Source organism: Anomaloglossus baeobatrachus, unplaced genomic scaffold (assembly GCF_048569485.1).
Source record: "Anomaloglossus baeobatrachus isolate aAnoBae1 unplaced genomic scaffold, aAnoBae1.hap1 Scaffold_414, whole genome shotgun sequence".
NCBI classification, from domain to species: domain Eukaryota; kingdom Metazoa; phylum Chordata; class Amphibia; order Anura; family Aromobatidae; genus Anomaloglossus; species Anomaloglossus baeobatrachus.
The window spans coordinates 168,654-185,755 of record NW_027443475.1 but is presented as its reverse complement, the minus strand read 5'-3'; the positions used below and the strand labels follow the sequence as shown (position 1 = coordinate 185,755).

At 48.0% G+C, this 17,102-nt stretch overlaps 1 protein-coding gene across 4 annotated transcripts in view; it reads left to right on the top strand.

Moving 5' to 3' along the window:
• The window catches only part of LOC142277928 (uncharacterized), a 154,413-nt gene that overhangs the window by 95,951 nt on the left and 41,360 nt on the right, over nt 1–17,102 (top strand). For 2 of the 4 annotated variants that reach the window (XR_012741009.1, XR_012741008.1), the window contains exon 3: nt 11,646–11,708. The exons of the other annotated variants lie outside the window; for them this stretch is intronic. The gene's annotated coding sequence lies outside the window, so the exon portion shown is untranslated. The remainder of the gene's footprint in view (nt 1–11,645; nt 11,709–17,102) is intronic. 4 annotated transcript variants of the gene reach the window in all.

Genomic DNA, 17,102 nt, shown 5'->3' with positions numbered 1-17,102 from the left:
CAGCACTTGTGCCCTAGTTGTACACTTCACAGCTAGATTTGCATCAAGCACATTCCAAAATACGCCATTCTTATCCGTCCCCAGGATGACACCGGGGTAGGTAGATAAAGTCTTTGCTGACCCATGACTTGTTCATCTTGGCTTCTTTTAAAAACAATGTAAGCAAGGGTTACTCCAAGCGGAGTCTCCCTTTTTTTCCAAAAATTGTGCCCCACACACACCCACCCATTCAGTGGCAGCACTTGTGCCCTAGTTGTACACTTCACAGCTACATTTGCATCAAGCACATTCAAAAATACGCCATTATTATCCGTCCCCAGGATGACACCGGGGTAGGTAGCAAAGTCTTTCCTGATCCCAGCTCTGTTCATTTTGGCTTCTTTTAAAAACACAGCAAGCAAGGGTTACTCCAAGCGGAGTCTCCCTTTTTTCCAAAAATTGGGCCACACAGACACCCACCCCATCAGTGGCAGCACTTGGGCCCTAGTTGCAAACAGGATGTTTTGATTTGCATCAAGCACATTCAAAAATACGCCATTCTTATCCGTCCCCAGGATGACACCGGGGTAGGTAGCAAAGTCTTTCCTGATCCCAGCTCTGTTCATCTTGGCTTCTTTTAAAAACAATGTAAGCAAGGGTTACTCCAAGCGGAGTCTCCCTTTTTTCCAAAAATTGGGCCCCACACAGGCACCTTATCAGTGGCAGCACTTGTGCCCTAGTTGCAAACAGGATGTTTTGATTTGCATCAAGCACATTCCAAATCAACAAGCATTTACTCTCCCCAGGATGACACAGGGGTAGTAAATTCCTTCTGGATCCATGACTTGTTCATTTTGATGAACGTCAGTCTGTCCACATTGTCACTGGACAGACGCGTGCGCTTATCTGTCAGCACACACCCAGCAGCACTGAATACACGTTCAGAGACAACGCTGGCAGCTGGACACGACAAAATCTCCAAGGCGTAAGTTGCGAGCTCTGGCCATTTTTCTAGGTTTGAAGCCCAAAAGGAGCAAGGCTCCAGTTGCACAGTCATGGCATCGATGTTCATTTGGAGATACTCCTGTATCATCCTCTCCAGCCGTTGACTATGTGTCAGACTTGTTGTCTCTGGTGGCCTTGCAAAAGAGGGTCTAAAAAAATTATGAAAAGATTCCATAAAATTGCTGTTACCGGCACCAGATACGGTCCTACTGGTACGGGTAGACTGTTGAAGATGACGAGACCGTCCCATGTTTGTCAAGTTACAACTGGGAGATTCCCTCCCTGCACCTGCACGGTTGTTTGGTGGAAAAGCCGAGCTAAGATCGAGTAACAGCTTCTGCTGATACTCCTGCATACGTGCGTCCCTTTCTATGGCTGGAATTATGTCACAAAATTTGGACTTGTACCGGGGATCTAATAGTGTGGCAATCCAGTAGTCATCATCACTTCTAATTTTGACAATACGACTGTCATGTTGGAGGTAGTGCAACAAAAAGGCACTCATGTGTCTTGCGCAGCCATGCGGACCAAGTCCACGCTGTGTTTGTGGCATAGAGGTGCTACCCGTTCTTTCTTCCTCTGACATCTCCCCCCAACCTCTTTCAACTGAAATTTGACCAAGGTCTCCCTCATCCGCTGAGTCTTCCATGTCCATGGACAGTTCGTCCTCCATTTCTTCATGTTCTCCTGCACCTTGCTCAACATTTCGCCTGCTACTATGCGCCCTTGTCGATCCCTGTCCCCCATGGTCCCATGCCTGCTGCGTTGGTGATGATGAACGTCTGGACCTTGGTGATGTTGTTGTCCCTTGCGCATATGAATCCTCCTGTAGTTCCTCCCCTTCATGTTGTCCCACCCCCTGACTCCGAATAGTGTTTAGCGTGTGCTCCAGCATGTAAATGACTGGAATCGTCATGCTGATAATGGCATTGTCAGAGCTAAACATATTCGTCGCCATGTCGAAACTGTGCAGAAGGGTGCATAGGTCCTTGATCTGAGACCACTCCATCAGGGTGATCTGCCCCACCTCTGCATCTCGTTGGCCCAGGCTATACGTCATGACGTATTGCACCAGGGCTCTGCGGTGCTGCCACAGTCGCTGTAACATGTGGAGAGTTGAATTCCAGCGTGTCGCCACATCGCATTTCAGGCGATGAACCGGCAGGCCGAAAGACTTCTGGAGCGATGCAAGTCGCTCTGCTGCGGCGCTTGAACGGCGGAAGTGAGCTGACAGTTTTCGTGCCCTGTTCAGAAGGCCATCTAGGCCGGGATAGTGTGTTAAAAATTGCTGGACGACAAGGTTCAACACGTGAGCCATACAAGGTACGTGTGTCACCTTGCCCAGGCGAAGTGCCGCACCCAGGTTTGCAGCATTGTCGCACACGGCCTTACCAGGCTGCAGGTTGAGTGGAGACAACCATTTATTAAACTCGGACCGCAGAGCTGACCACAACTCCTCAGCTGTGTGACTCTTATTCCCAAGACATGTCAAGCTAAAGACCGCCTGATACCGTTGCGCTCTGCTGCCAGCATAGTAATGAGGGGTGCGTGATTCCTTCTGCGCAGTGAGAACGCTGGTGGCCTGACCAGGCAGGCTTGGGGCGGAGGTGGAGGACCCAGATGAGGTGGAGGATGCAGAAGCTGTGGCGGAACTTGGACAGACATAGGATTGACACACAAGTCGTGGGGACGGCAAGACTTGTGCAGCAGACCCTTCAACATCTATCACCATAGTTACCCAGTGCCCAGTCAGCGACATGTAACGTCCCTGTCCATGCTTACTGGTCCAAGTATCGGTGGTGAAATGCACCCGTTCACACACAGAGTTTCTCAAGGAAGCGGTGATGTTGTGTGCGACATGCTGGTGTAGCGCGGGCACACCTTTCTTAGAGAAGTAGTGGCGACTAGGCATCTGGTACTGGGGCACAGCGACAGACATAAGGTCTCTAAAATCCTGTGTGTCCACTAGGCGGAAAGGCAGCATTTCGGTAGCCAACAGCTTACAAGAGGGATAGAGTCAACCTCTTAGCTTTGTCATGGGTCGGAGGAAGTGGCCTTTTATTTGACCACATCTGAGGGACAGAGATCTGGCTGCTGTGTGTAGATGGTGTTGAGTAGGGTGTCCCTGGAAAAATGCAGGTTTGTGAGGAAAGTGCAGGCGGAGACATGATGTTGCCTTGATCCAACGTTGGTGCTATCGATGTCTGAGAGAGCTGTACACACTCACTTGTTTCCCCTTCCAAACCAACTGACGACCTTACAAGCAAACTGCCTGTTGCGGTTACAATGGTGGAAGTTTTGCGTGGAAAAACAGGTGTGACAGCTGTCCCCACAGTCCTAGAAGATGAAGAGCGCGCGGATGCACTGGAAGGGGCGGGCGGTGGATGGTTCGCTCCGCTAGGCCGCATTGCAGCACGGTGAGCTTCCCACCGGGACTTATGATATTTATTCATGTGACGATTCATGGAAGAAGTTGTCAAACTGCTGAGGTTTTGACCTCTACTAAGAGAATCATGACAAATGTTACATATCACATGATTTGGGCGATCTTTTTCGATGTCAAAAAAGGACCAGGCTAGGCAAGGCTTAGAGGCCATGCGACCTGTTGATCCACCCCGAATAATGCTCATAGGCAGAGTGGTGGCTGAGGATGCAGTTGTAGACGTGCTACCAGTGCTCCGACTCTGTCCAGGAAGGCGCAAGGTAACTTTGTCGTCGGTTGCATCCTCCTCCACCGCCTCTGTTGACCTCCTCGTGTGCCTGACTGGGGGTTGACAGTAGGTGGGATCTAGAACGTCATCATCAATTGTTGTGTTTGCACTCCCCTCCCCCTCAGACCGAGCCTCTTCTTGCCCTGACCGAATATTTAAGTTGTCATCCCAATCGGGTATCTGCGTCTCATCTTCATCAGTATGTTCCTCATTGTCTATAACCACAGGTGTTACAGTTTGTGACAAAGGGTCAACATTATGCTCAGAAACTTGGTCCTCACGGCCTGAATCATAGTCACAAAGGTTCTGGGCATCACTGCAGACCATTTCCTGTTCTGTACTCACTGTAGCTTGGGAGCAGACCTCTGATTCCCAGGCTATAGTGTGACTGAACAGCTCTGCAGACTCAGCCATCTCAGTTCCACCATACTGTGCAGGGCTGATGGAGACTTCAGAGCTAGGAGAAATCAAGTGTGATTGGGATGACAACTCAGAGGACTGGTGTTTTTTGGATGCGGTACTTGAAGTGGCTGAGAGGGCACTTGTTGGACCACTTGAGATCCATTCAAGCATTTTCCTTTTTTGCCCATCATCTACCTTTCTTCCTGTTGTTCGTGTCCGTAAAAAAGGGAGCACATCGGATTGTCCACGGTAAGTAGTAGACATCTTACTTTTGCTGGTAGATGGTCTATCTTCAGCAGATGATAATGGAGCTTTGCCACCTTCCCCACGGACAAAACCTTTTTTGCCTTTTCCACCACGCCTCTTCCCCTTTCCACCAGCATCTGTCATTTTGCCACTCATGTTGATTGCGACAAGATTGTGGACTGAAAATGTGGTAGTAAAAATTGAGAGGTGGTGAAGATTGCAGTGGTGGTCTAGCTTTATTAACAGCAGAATAATAAAGAATAAATATCCCTGACAATGCAACTTAGTTATAATTAGTTGGAGTGTGCAACGCAGGCAGATGCGCTCTGCAAATGTCTTGGCACTAGTGGGACTATAGCAAAGTCCAATAGCCACGTATAGGATGCCACTAGGTACACTGAGTGTTTGCTAGTATAATGGCTTAGTTATAATTAGTTGGAGTGTGCAACGCAGGCAGATGCGCTCTGCAAATGTCTTGGCACTAGTGGGACTATAGCAAAGTCCAATAGCCACGTATAGGATGCCACTAGGTACACTGAGTGTTTGCTAGTATAATGGCTTAGTTATAATTAGTTGGAGTGTGCAACGCAGGCAGATGCGCTCTGCAAATGTCTTGGCACTAGTGGGACTATAGCAAAGTCCAATAGCCACGTATAGGATGCCACTAGGTACACTGAGTGTTTGCTAGTATAATGGCTTAGTTATAATTAGTTGGAGTGTGCAACGCAGGCAGATGCGCTCTGCAAATGTCTTGGCACTAGTGGGACTATAGCAAAGTCCAATAGCCACGTATAGGATGCCACTAGGTACACTGAGTGTTTGCTAGTATAATGGCTTAGTTATAATTAGTTGGAGTGTGCAACGCAGGCAGACGCGCTCTGCAAATGTCTTGGCACTAGTGGGACTATAGCAAAGTCCAATAGCCACAGATAGGATGCCACTAGGTACACTGAGTGTTTGCTAGTATAATGGCTTAGTTATGAGTTGGAGTGTGCAGAGGACAAGAGGGTACAGTGGCAGGATTGTGGTGCTCTGGGTAGAGGAATGGAAGCCTGCCTTTCTATTCCCTCCTAATGGTGAAATGCAGGGAGGAAATCCCTGACCTTGGCTGCACAGACGCTGGCGCTGTTTTCAGGACCTGTCACCTTAACTCTGACCCTGCCGGTTTGAGCCCTTAAAAGGACTGCTATAAAGTGCTCTCCCTATGCTGTCTAACGCTGTGTATGCAGCGCATACAGCTGTATCGGCTATAGGACTCAGGAGGACGGAGCTGCGACAGTGATGTCTGACACCAAAGACGCAGAAGGCAGATAATGGCGTCCGTGAAGAAAATGTCCGGTTTTATAATGCAGGGACATGTGACATGCAGATCCTATCACACATGCCGTTGCTTCTCTGGCTCAAAGTCCACTTAGCTGTGTGTGTGTCTGTGATTGGCTGACATGCTGGCCCGCCCCACAAGACGCGCGCGCTTAGGGAAGGAAGACAAGAAAAAAAAAAAAAATGGCGATCGCCATTATAGAAACAGCAGTGATCTGAAGGCGCTGTTCACGCACACTATACACTGAAATGTGATAATAGTTTGATTCACAGAGTGACTTACACTATTACAGCAGAAACCAAGCTATGATTTAGCTGTTTTTTGGCTGCTAGAACCGTTCTCGAACGTTTCTAGAACTATCGAGCTTTTGCAAAAAGCTCGAGTTCTAGTTCGATCTAGAACATGCCCCAAAATCACTCGAGCCTAGAACTGGAGAACCACGAACCACGAACCGCGCTCAACTCTAGTCCTGATAGCCAGAGGGGTAGCAGACGTCCGCAAGGGGAGAGTGCCCGTCCGTGTCCTGAATTGTGGGGAGGAGGAAGCCAAATTGCCCCGGTACGCCACTGTAGCAAAACTGTACACTGTCAGCAACAATACCATCAAAGCAGTGGAACCCTTGATCCCGTCCGACCAGGCGGAAGACAATGGCTCCAAGGGGCAGCTGGAAGACTGGTGCCAAAAATTACATGTGGGCACCGACTCCACCCCCTCACACCAAAAGCATGGGGTTTACCGGGTGGTACAGGAGTACGAACGGGTCTTCAGCAAACACCCCCTAGATTTTGGGCAGGTGAAAGGGGTTAAACATCAAATCCCCACGGGTGATCATCATCCCATTAAAGAGAGATACCGCCCTGTACCCCCCGCACAGTATCAGCGTGCCAAAGAAATGTTACGGGAAATGAAGGAGGCTGGGGTTATCCGAGATAGTTGTAGCCCCTGGGCAGCTCCACTAGTGCTCGTAAAGAAAAAAGATGGTACAATGAGAATGTGTGTAGATTACAGGCAAATTAACCGCATTACACATAAAGATGCTTATCCACTGCCTAGAATAGAGGAGTCACTAACAGCCTTAAAGTCAGCTAACTATTTCTCCACCTTGGATCTCACCAGTGGGTATTGGCAGGTTCCCGTGGCAGAGGCGGACAAGGAGAAGACTGCATTCACGACACCAATGGGCCTCTGTGAGTTCAACTGTATGCCATTCGGGCTCTGCAACGCCCCAGGGACATTCCAAAGGTTGATGGAGTGCTGCTTGGGCCACAACAACTTTGAAACCGTGCTATTGTACCTGGATGACGTCATAGTCTACTCCAAGACTTATGAAGACCACCTGAGGTACTTAGCAGAAGTGTTTGAGTCCTTGTCGAAATATGGCCTGAAGATAAAGCCGTCCAAATGTCACCTCTTGAAGCCAAAGGTACAGTACCTGAGTCATGTGGTCAGCGCAGAAGGTGTGGCACCTGATCCGGAGAAAGTCACCGTAATCAAGGACTGGCCAAGACCCACCACGGTAAAGGAGGTGCGGCAGTTCCTTGGGCTGGTGGGCTACTACCGAAGGTTCATTGATGGTTTCACCAAGATAGCAGCGCCCCTTCAAGATCTCCTGGTGGGCCAGCCAAAGCAGGCTAAGAAGCAGAGCCCTCCATTTGAATGCAGCAGCCAACTAGAAACATCCTTTGTCCGGCTGAAAGGGGCTCTCACGGGAGAAGAAATTCTGGCCTACCCTGACTACAGCCAGCCGTTTGTACTGTATACAGATGCCAGCAACGTGGGACTGGGAGCAGTTCTGTCCCAGGTGCAGGGAGGCAGAGAGAGGGTGATAGCGTACGCCAGTAGGAAGCTTCGGCCCACAGAAAGGAATCCAGAAAACTACAGTTCCTTCAAGCTGGAGTTCCTCGCTATTGTTTGGGCAGTGACTGAACGCTTCAAGCACTATCTGGCGTCGGCCAAGTTCACCATCTTCACGGACAACAATCCGTTGACACACCTGGCAACAGCCAAGTTAGGTGCGTTGGAACAGCGATGGATGGCCCGGCTGTCTAACTTTGACTTTACAATCAAGTATCGGGCTGGCAAGAAGACTAACAATGCTGATGCGCTGTCCAGAATGCCTCACTTACCCGAATCTGGAGAAGACCTGGATGAACACGAAGTTACCGGCTTTCCATCATCAGGGTGTTTCCCAGTGTGAGCATGCTGTGGGAGTGAAGCGCTCGAGCCAGCACGAGGTCTCGGTCAACCCATTACTCCACCATAATTGGGAAGAGACACAGAACGGTGACCCGGCTGTGCGATTGGTCAAGGAAAAGCTAGCACAAGCTGAGACTCATCTTGGCCCAGATGCTCCAGAAGAAGCCCAGCAGTTGTGGAAGGAGAGGGGACGACTGTTTACCTACCAAGGCAAGCTCTGCAAGAGATATGTCAACTGGCGAACGAATGAACTTGTCTGGCAGATAGTGGTCCCACAGAGGGATGCTCCAATGGTCCTAGCAGCTTATCATGATAACGCAGGACACTTCGGGTGGAAGAAGTTGGAGACCCTACTCCGTGATCGGTTCTACTGGGTGCACATGAGAAAGACAGTCGAGAAGTGGTGCCGAGACTGTGGTCCGTGTAATCTGAGGCGGAAAGATGATGCCAGCCAGAGGTCTCCCCTACAGCCAATTGTCACGAAGCAGCCCCTGGAGTTGGTGGCCCTGGACCACGTGAAGTTAACACCGAGCCAGTCAGGCTATGTGTACGCCCTCACCATTGTGGACCATTACTCGCGTTTCCTGGTAGTAGTGCCCGTGAAGGACCAGACGGCCAGAACAGCAGCGAGAGCGTTTCAGGCCTACTTTTGTCGACCTCACGGTTACCCTGAAAGGGTACTGACTGATCAAGGTCCTGCATTCGAGGCAGAAGTGTTCCAAGAGTTCTGTAACATGTACGGTTGTAAGAAAATCAGAACCACACCGTACCACCCCCAAACCAATGGATTGTGCGAGAAGATGAACCATGTGGTTATTGATATGCTCAAGACTCTACCTTTGGAAGAAAGAAACCAATGGCCAGAAAAGTTACCAGATTTGGTAGACTTGTACAACCATATCCCAGTAAATTCGACCAACTGCAGCCCTGCTTACCTGATGCGAGCCAGACCTGGCAAGTTACCTGTAGACTTGGAGATGGGGACTGTGTCACCTGAGGCGGTTCAGGAAATAGAGGATTGGGATACAGAGCGGCAGCAGCGGTACTGTAAGATCCAGGAATGCGTAGAGAGGAGCCTGTCTCAAGCAAGAACGAGACAAGAGCAGCATTACAATCAAACAGCCCCAGCAACTCCCTTAGCACCTGGAGAACAAGTCCTCAAGAAGAAGCGGAGGACGCATAAATTGGATGATCAGTGGGAAAACGAGCCCTACACCATTATCCCCTCCAACTTTGACAATAGTAAGGTATGCCTCATAAGCAAGGATGAAGGCAAGACCTATCAAGCAATTTCTCGAGACCGCCTGAAAGCGTGCCCTGAACGGTGCAGAACCCAAAAAGAAGTAGAAGTAGTACGAGAAAGTCCCCAAAGTCAAGAAAAAGAGGAAGAGATGATCCAAACCATCCTTGGAAAATTCCCCAAAACTTGGACCCGAATAAACAATGCCATAGTGGTACCAGTCTTGACGTTCCCGCAGTTGGTCGAGCCAGAAACAGAAGAGGTTCCAGATCCACCTAAAGAACCGGCCGCTCCAACACGAGGTGACACGCCAGCAGTGGAACAGGAGGTTCAACCCCCTACCAGTGGTGAACCTGCCGTACCCTTGGCGAATCTGAGATCCCGTAGGCAACCGACATGTATCCCTGTCAGGGTTAGGCCTACCAATCACACGGGGGGCAGACACTCTAAGTAGTCAGGGACAAACCCCAGAGCTACGCCGGTCCCAACGTAGCACTCGGGGACAGCCCCCTCCAAGGTATAGAATATAGAAAGTAAAATACCTAACAGAATGTAAATAGTTATGTGAAATGTCTGTAATATTGTGTATAAAATGCTTTTTGTCTTAGGTGATTAAGTAAATGGACAATTGGGCCACTGGACTATGGGTGGCCAACACCTAAATTGTTCATAGTTAGCACCAGTGTGCTCAACACCCCTGAAGAAAAACCCGTCCGGCGTGCATAGAGTGGGGTCATCAATGCTCTGATGCACGCCCAGAGCCTACGTTGGGGGTTGGATCGCGGCGGGTCCCCCATGGAGCAGTGTAATGGACACCCGACGGGGAGCCACACTGGACTCTTATAGTAGTGTTTAAGTTTGTAACGTTTAAGTAATGCGCCTCCCATAATGGGATGAAATGTTGTAACATGTTATGTTTGTTTCCACAGTCCGGGAGTACTGAATTTAACTAAGGGGGAGTGTGGCGCCCCAGGACCTGGTCGCCACAACAGCATTGCCCTCCCAAAGGGTTAATGCTGAGCCTGGAGGTAATTGGGAGATCCATTGGCCAGCAAGTTTAACACCCAACGCAGTTCTCCCTCCGGCCAGCAGGGGGAGCGCTGAACCTGGGATTCCAGGGAGCATCCCCTTAAGCCTGGTCTGAGGGAGGAAGTAGTGGTCAGTCTGTAGAGAGCAGTAGAAGTGAACAGACGCAGAGTGAGCTGTCCTGTGAATCTGGGGCCTAGAGCTAGAGTAGCTTGGCCCAGAGAAGCAGGAGTAGCTGAGAGGCAGCGGAGAGACTCGGACATCGGAGTCTGTAGCCACCAGGGCTTAAAATACTCCCTGGTAGCCGAATCCGAAGGGCAGGAGAGCTGCAAGCACCTGGCCCATAAACATCCCAAAAGTACAGCTGCAGCATCAAGGCCGGTGTGGATTACAGCAGAGAAGCACCAGAGAGGGAGCCTGCGCAGCCTGCTACAGAGGGAAAGGGACGCACCAACAGTCCCAGCAGCACAGAGGGCCATTGCTGGATTCAGAGAAGCAGGGTCCTATCGTAACAAAGCAAAGTACAGGAGTAGGCCTCATACTCAGCTGGCCAGAGAGATCACCCCAAATACTTCCAGGCCGACCGGATCCCCATCACCACCTGTAACGGTCTCCCAGGACTGGACTGTTTCCAAAGTAAAGAGGAAAAGGTAAAGAGACTGTTGTTTATGCCTGGTTCTTTCACCGCCTGTCGGCCCTGCACCGTGTTAGCCACACCACCTCATAGATTTCCACGAGCATTAACAGTATCCCCGGGGCTCCGCTCCACCTGTGGGGAGCAGTACCACCATTGCTGCCATAACATCACCTCGGAGGCCTCACACAGCAGCGGCGGCTTAATAGCCGCAGACCACAGGTGGCGTCACGAACACAAACTTTATTCATCTAGCCACATATTTTACTGACACCCACCAGGGCCACGGAGCCGGGCCCAGCCACCACTGACTACCACCGGACTAGTCCGGCCCGGCACCGGGTGTCCCATAGCCCTGGGGTGGGCAAGTCAGACCTGCCTCCCGGGGATCTGAGAGTCCGCTCATCACTATATATTATCTATCTCTATTCTCTATCTATCTATATCTAAGGGGCGGCATGGTGGCTCAGTGGTTAGCACTGCAGTCTTGCAATGCTGGGGGCCTGGGTTCAGATAACACCAAGGAAAACATCTGCAAGGAGTTTGTATGTTCTCCCCGTGTTTGTGTGGGTTTTCTCCGGATTCTCTGGTTTCTTCCCACACTCCAAAGACCTACAGATAGGGACTCTAGATTGTGAGCCCCAATGGGGACAGTGTTGCCAATGTATGTAAAGCGCTATGGAATTAATAGCGCTATATACCGTAAATGAATAAATATATATTATATTATCTTTTATATATCTCTCCATCTATCATCTATTTATCTGTATTATATATCACATATCCATCTATCATCGATCTGTCTATCTCTATTAACTATTATCTAATTATCTATTTTCTATCCAAATCTATCACTATTAACTCTCCATCTAATTTATCTATCAGACAGCTGGTATAAATCCGTGAGGAGGACGAGGCCGAAGATCAGCGCAGAACACAGGAGAAAGGGTCAGTGCAGTGATCTATCTATTATATGTCTGTATTATCTATCACATATCTATCTATTATCTATTTATCACTATTATCTGTCTATCTATATATCTATCTATTATATATCTGTCTATTGACTTCCACTATACTCAGTAAACAAGTCGATCCCGTCCGAGCATCAAAATGCTTGTTCCGAGCACCGGAGCATGTTCGCACTCGCCGGAGTCTATGAAGCGGTGTGTGCACATACGAGGTCTACACTGATGGACAAATAATCACAATATAGAGCCCAGTGTATTATATCAGCGAGCAGAGGATCTCAGGACTAGAGATGAGCGATCCCGATGTTCGGTGTTCGTTTTTTTTTTTTTTTTCTAGCCAAATGCCAACTTTAAGAAAAAACAAAAAAAAGAGTTTAGATGCTTTATGTAAGCTGAGCAATGGTGCCAGCATCGCTGTGCTCAGGTACGCTCGGTGCTCAGCCCGGTGCGAGCCTCTTGCAGTGTTTGAACTGCTCACACTGGAGGTAAAACCCCGCCCACCCTCTCCTGGAAATATTCTGCTTATGGCTGGCATTATGTGGGCGGAGACTCGAACGGCCAATCAGTGACTTCCATTGGGGTTCGGGTCAATTTCCAACTAGTGGAGGTACGACTGCTGCCGCCGAACCGAACTTTCACAGGTTCCCTCATCTCTACTCAACACCCCAAACTGGGAGAAAAGAAAGTGAATAAGATCAAAAAGGTTTTGTATAAATCAAAAAAAATTTTCATACAAAAAAATCCAAAGAAAACATTAAAAAAAATTATACATTTGAAACAGCTTTTTGATGTTTTTGCAGCCGCCCAGTGTGGTGTAAGATAACAAATTAAGCAGAAATCCTGGGGGGGGGGGTGATGTCAGCGCTGGCACCATTCATTCCCCTGCTCAGCATTGCAGATGTCACCACAGTTGAAAGCAATGATGAAAGATGCAGCTCTCTGCTTCCTCCTCCATCGTTCTGCTTCGGTGTTTGAGATCTGGCGTCTCAGCACAGGGGGGTGCGATGACGTCACTACTGTGTGCCCGCTGTGCCGAGCTGTGCAGAGCTGCAGAACACGCACCACTGCAGAGACCGGAGCAGTGCGGGAAAGAGGAGAGGTTTGTCTTTCTTTTTTTATATATATATACTGTATGTATGTGTGTGAATATATATATATATATATATATATATATATGTATATATAATGTATGTATGTATGTATATATATATATATATATATATATATATATATATATATATATATATATATATATATATATATATATATATATATATATATAAAACCTATATTTATAAGATGAGTAAAGAGAGCCAAGAAAAATATTTATTATATAATAAAATAGAAATCTTTATTAGAAAAATATTAAAAACAAGGAAAAAAGAAGAGGACACTGACATAGGATCAAGGTTGTAAAAAAAATATTAATAATGAGACACACAAAGTCAGAACAAATGAATGCTGCTGAACATATGAGGAGAAAAAGGAAATCTCCAAAAGTTAAATACACTGGAAGAAAAATTATTATTCCCAACAGGCTAGTCTCCTTTATAGACCTCTATAGAAGTGTCCCAAAAAAAGGGAGTTTTTTTTGTTTGCTATGGAAAAGCAACAGTCAGTTGGTGACTGTGTATAGGGATGGTTGCCACACAAAGCATAAAGCCACACTTATATCCACGCCATAATGGCACATAGTAGGGCCAGCGAACCAACTAAAGGAGTACTATAAAGATACCTACATGGAAATTCGGATTTAAGGAAACCAGGAATGAAACAATGGAAAAGACCTAAAAAGATTGCATGTGCTGGGATAGAACCTGAAGGGATTCAAAACAGAGACCCCATAGATATGTAGATTGCTGCCATGCCCGACTTACATCATATAAATACATTCGCCATAATGGCAGATAATGAGGTCGGTGAAGCAGCTATAAGGGTTACTTTCAAAGAAAGAAAACCCAAAGTAAAGCGAAGATAGGAAGAAAAAAGATGGTGGATCCAAAACGCAGCAATAGAATTACCTATGGTATAGCGTGTGCTCAAATGGGACAACCAGAGAACCAAAAAGAAGTACCCCTTGGCGAATGTATTTATATGATGTAAGTCAGGCATGGCAGCAATCTACATATCTATGGGGTCTCTGTTTTGAATCCCTTCAGGTTCTATCCCAGCACATGCAATCTTTTTAGGTCTTTTCCATTGTTTCATTCCTGGTTTCCTTAAATCCGAATTTCCATGTAGGTATCTTTATAGTACTCCTTTAGTTGGTTCGCTGGCCCTACTATGTGCCATTATGGCGTGGATATAAGTGTGGCTTTATGCTTTGTGTGGCAACCATCCCTATATACAGTCACCAACTGACTGTTGCTTTTCCATAGCAAACAAAAAAACTCCCTTTTTTTGGGATACTTATATAGAGGTCTATAAAGGAGACTAGCCTGTTGGGAATAATAATTTTTCTTCCAGTGTATTTAACTTTTGGAGGAGATTTCCTTTTTCTCCTCATATGTTCAGCAGCATTCATTTGTTCTGACTTTGTGTGTCTCATTATTAATATTTTTTTGGTGTGTATATGCCTATATTTGTACGCATAATTTTTTGACAACCTTGATCCTATGTCAGTGTCCTCTTCTTTTTTCCTTGTTTTTAATATTTTTCTAATAAAGGTTTCTATTTTATTATATAATAAATATTTTTCTTGGCTCCCTTTACTCATCTTATAAATATAGGTTTTCTCTTAGTTTTTGAGTAAGAGCCCACTTACATCGGGTCTCATTTAGGCATTTTCATGATTATTTTTCTTTTATTGTGTGTATATATATATATATATATATATATAAAATATATATAATTAGTGAGTACATTGGTGGCCAATGGCCATAATAGTTAGTGGAGGGCTATGGGGGTGCAATATAATATATGGAGGATTATGGCGGGTGCATTACACGATATGGAGGACTAGGGTGGTTACATTATATTATATGGCGGACTATAGGGATGCATTATAATATATGAAGAGTGCATTAGAATATATGGAGGACTATGAGGGCTGAATTATACTATATTGAGGACTATGGGGTGTATTACAATATATGAAGGAATATGGTTATGTATTATATATGGAAGACTATGGGGTGCATTATAGTATATGGGGGGGGGTTGCAGAGCCCTGTGTGTGTGTGTGTGTGTGTGGGGGTGCAGAGCCCTGTGTGTGTGGGGGTGCAGAGCCCTGTGTGTGTGTGGGGGGGGTGGAGAGCCCTGTGTGTGTGTGTGTGGGGGGGGGGGGGTGCAGAGCCCTATGTGTGTGTGTGGGGGGGGTGCAGAGCCCTATGTGTGTGTGGGGGGGGGGTGCAGAGCCCTATGTGTGTGTGGGGGGGTTGCAGAGCCCTATGTGGTGGGGGGGTTGCAGAGCCCTATGTGTGTGTGGGAGGGGGGTTGCAGAGCCCTATGTGTGTGGGAGGGGGGTTGCAGAGCCCTATGTGTGTGTGTGTGTGGGAGGGGGGTTGCAGAGCCCTATGTGTGTGTGTGGGGGGGGGGTGCAGAGCCCTATGTGTGTGTGTGGGAGGGGGGTTGCAGAGCCCTGTGTGTGTGGGAGGGGGGTTGCAGAGCCCTATGTGTGTGGGGGGGTGTTGCAGAGCCCTATGTGTGTGTGTGGGGGGGGTGTTGCAGAGCCCTATGTGTGTGTGTGTGGGGGGGGGGTGCAGAGCCCTGTGTGTGTGTGTGTGGGGGGGGGGGGGTCAGAGCACTATGTGTGTGGGGGGTGCAGAGCCCGATGTGTGTGTGTGTGTGTGTGCGCGGGGGGGGTGCAGAGCCCGATTGTGTGTGTGTGTGTGTGTGTGTGTGGTGGGGGGTTGCATGAACATAGCCTGAGTGTGCAGAGGGTGGGAAGAGGGTGGGGTTGGACAGTGAGGCCGGGTGGGGCCAGCTCTCACTGTGAGGTTCGGCATAGGAAGTTTTCATGTTTGGTTGAGCTGAAGGTAAATAAACTGTCTGCAGAGAATGAAGGGATAATTCAAGAGGAACAAAAGTTAGAAAAGAAAAAAAAAATGTGTGGGTGATTTAGGCTACATGCGCACGCTGCGTTTTTGCCGCGTTTTTTGGTGCAGTTTTGTCAGAACTTTCTGGCATCTGACTTCCCAGCAAAGTCTATGAGAAGTCAGATTTGTAATGTGCACCTTGCAGTTTGTCAGCGTTTTTTTTTGTCAAAAGTTTGTGACTAAAAAGATGCCGCATGTTCATTCTTTCTTGCGTTTTTGTCAACATTTGTCACCCGTTGAAATCAATGAGGGCATCAAAAAGGGAAGGAAAAACGCATGCGATCAAATTGGTGCGTTTGGCAAGCATTTTGCATGCGTTTTACCTGCGGTTTTGTCAACAGAAACGCAGCTCACCAACTTAGTTCCAGAATGACAAAATCAATGCTGGAGTGAATTTGACATGTCTGTGCCTGTGTTGGTTTCTCTGTCTCTCTTGCGCTCTCTCTCTTTCTCCCCAAGCAGTACATACTCACCGATCACGGCTGTCACACTGCTCCCCCGCCTCTCATCTTCTTTCGGACCCGCTCATTAGCCTCATACATATTGACTCCTCCCCCCGTCTGTGATTGGTTGCAGTCAGACGAGCCCCCATGCTGAGTGACCGCTGTCTGACTGCAACCAATCACAGCTGCGGTGGGCGTGTCTACATCGTACAGCACTGAAGAGAGTCGCTCTATCAGCGGTGGAGGACTCGAACTGTGACAGCAAACACCTGAGTGATGGCACCGATGACACTTGGGTGGTTTGCTGTGACAGCTGGAAGACATCAGGCTTGAACTGCAGTGAACTCGTGATGTCATTGCTGCGACACCCGTCGTACTGCTGTGACGTCAGGGATTCACCCTAGTTCATTCTGATTGCTGCGGCTCTGTCCACACTCACAGATGGCAGCCATGCTGTATGACCGCTGGCTGTGACAGGACAGGGATGTAGCAGAGCTGGAAGCGTCGTGGGACCTCATATGGATTACTTTGGACCTCGAGGGGTGTTTTGGGGGTTAATAAAGTGGTGAAAGAAGGGGCTTTTTATTTTATTTCAAATAAAGGATTTTTTTGGCTGTTTTGAGTTGATGTGGGGTGTCTCATAGACGCATACCATCACTAACCTAGGGCTTAGTGGCAGCTATGGTCTGCCTTTAACCCCTTAATACCCCGATAGCCACCGCACCAGGGCAACGAGAAGAGCCGGATCCAGCGCCAGAATTGGCGCATCTTATGGATATGCCACTTCTAGGGCAGCTGTGGGCTGGAAAGGGCCAAGTATTTATGGCCCTTTCCACCCTAATAATATCAGCCCCCAGTTATCTGCTGCAACTTGGCTGGTATTTTAAAAAT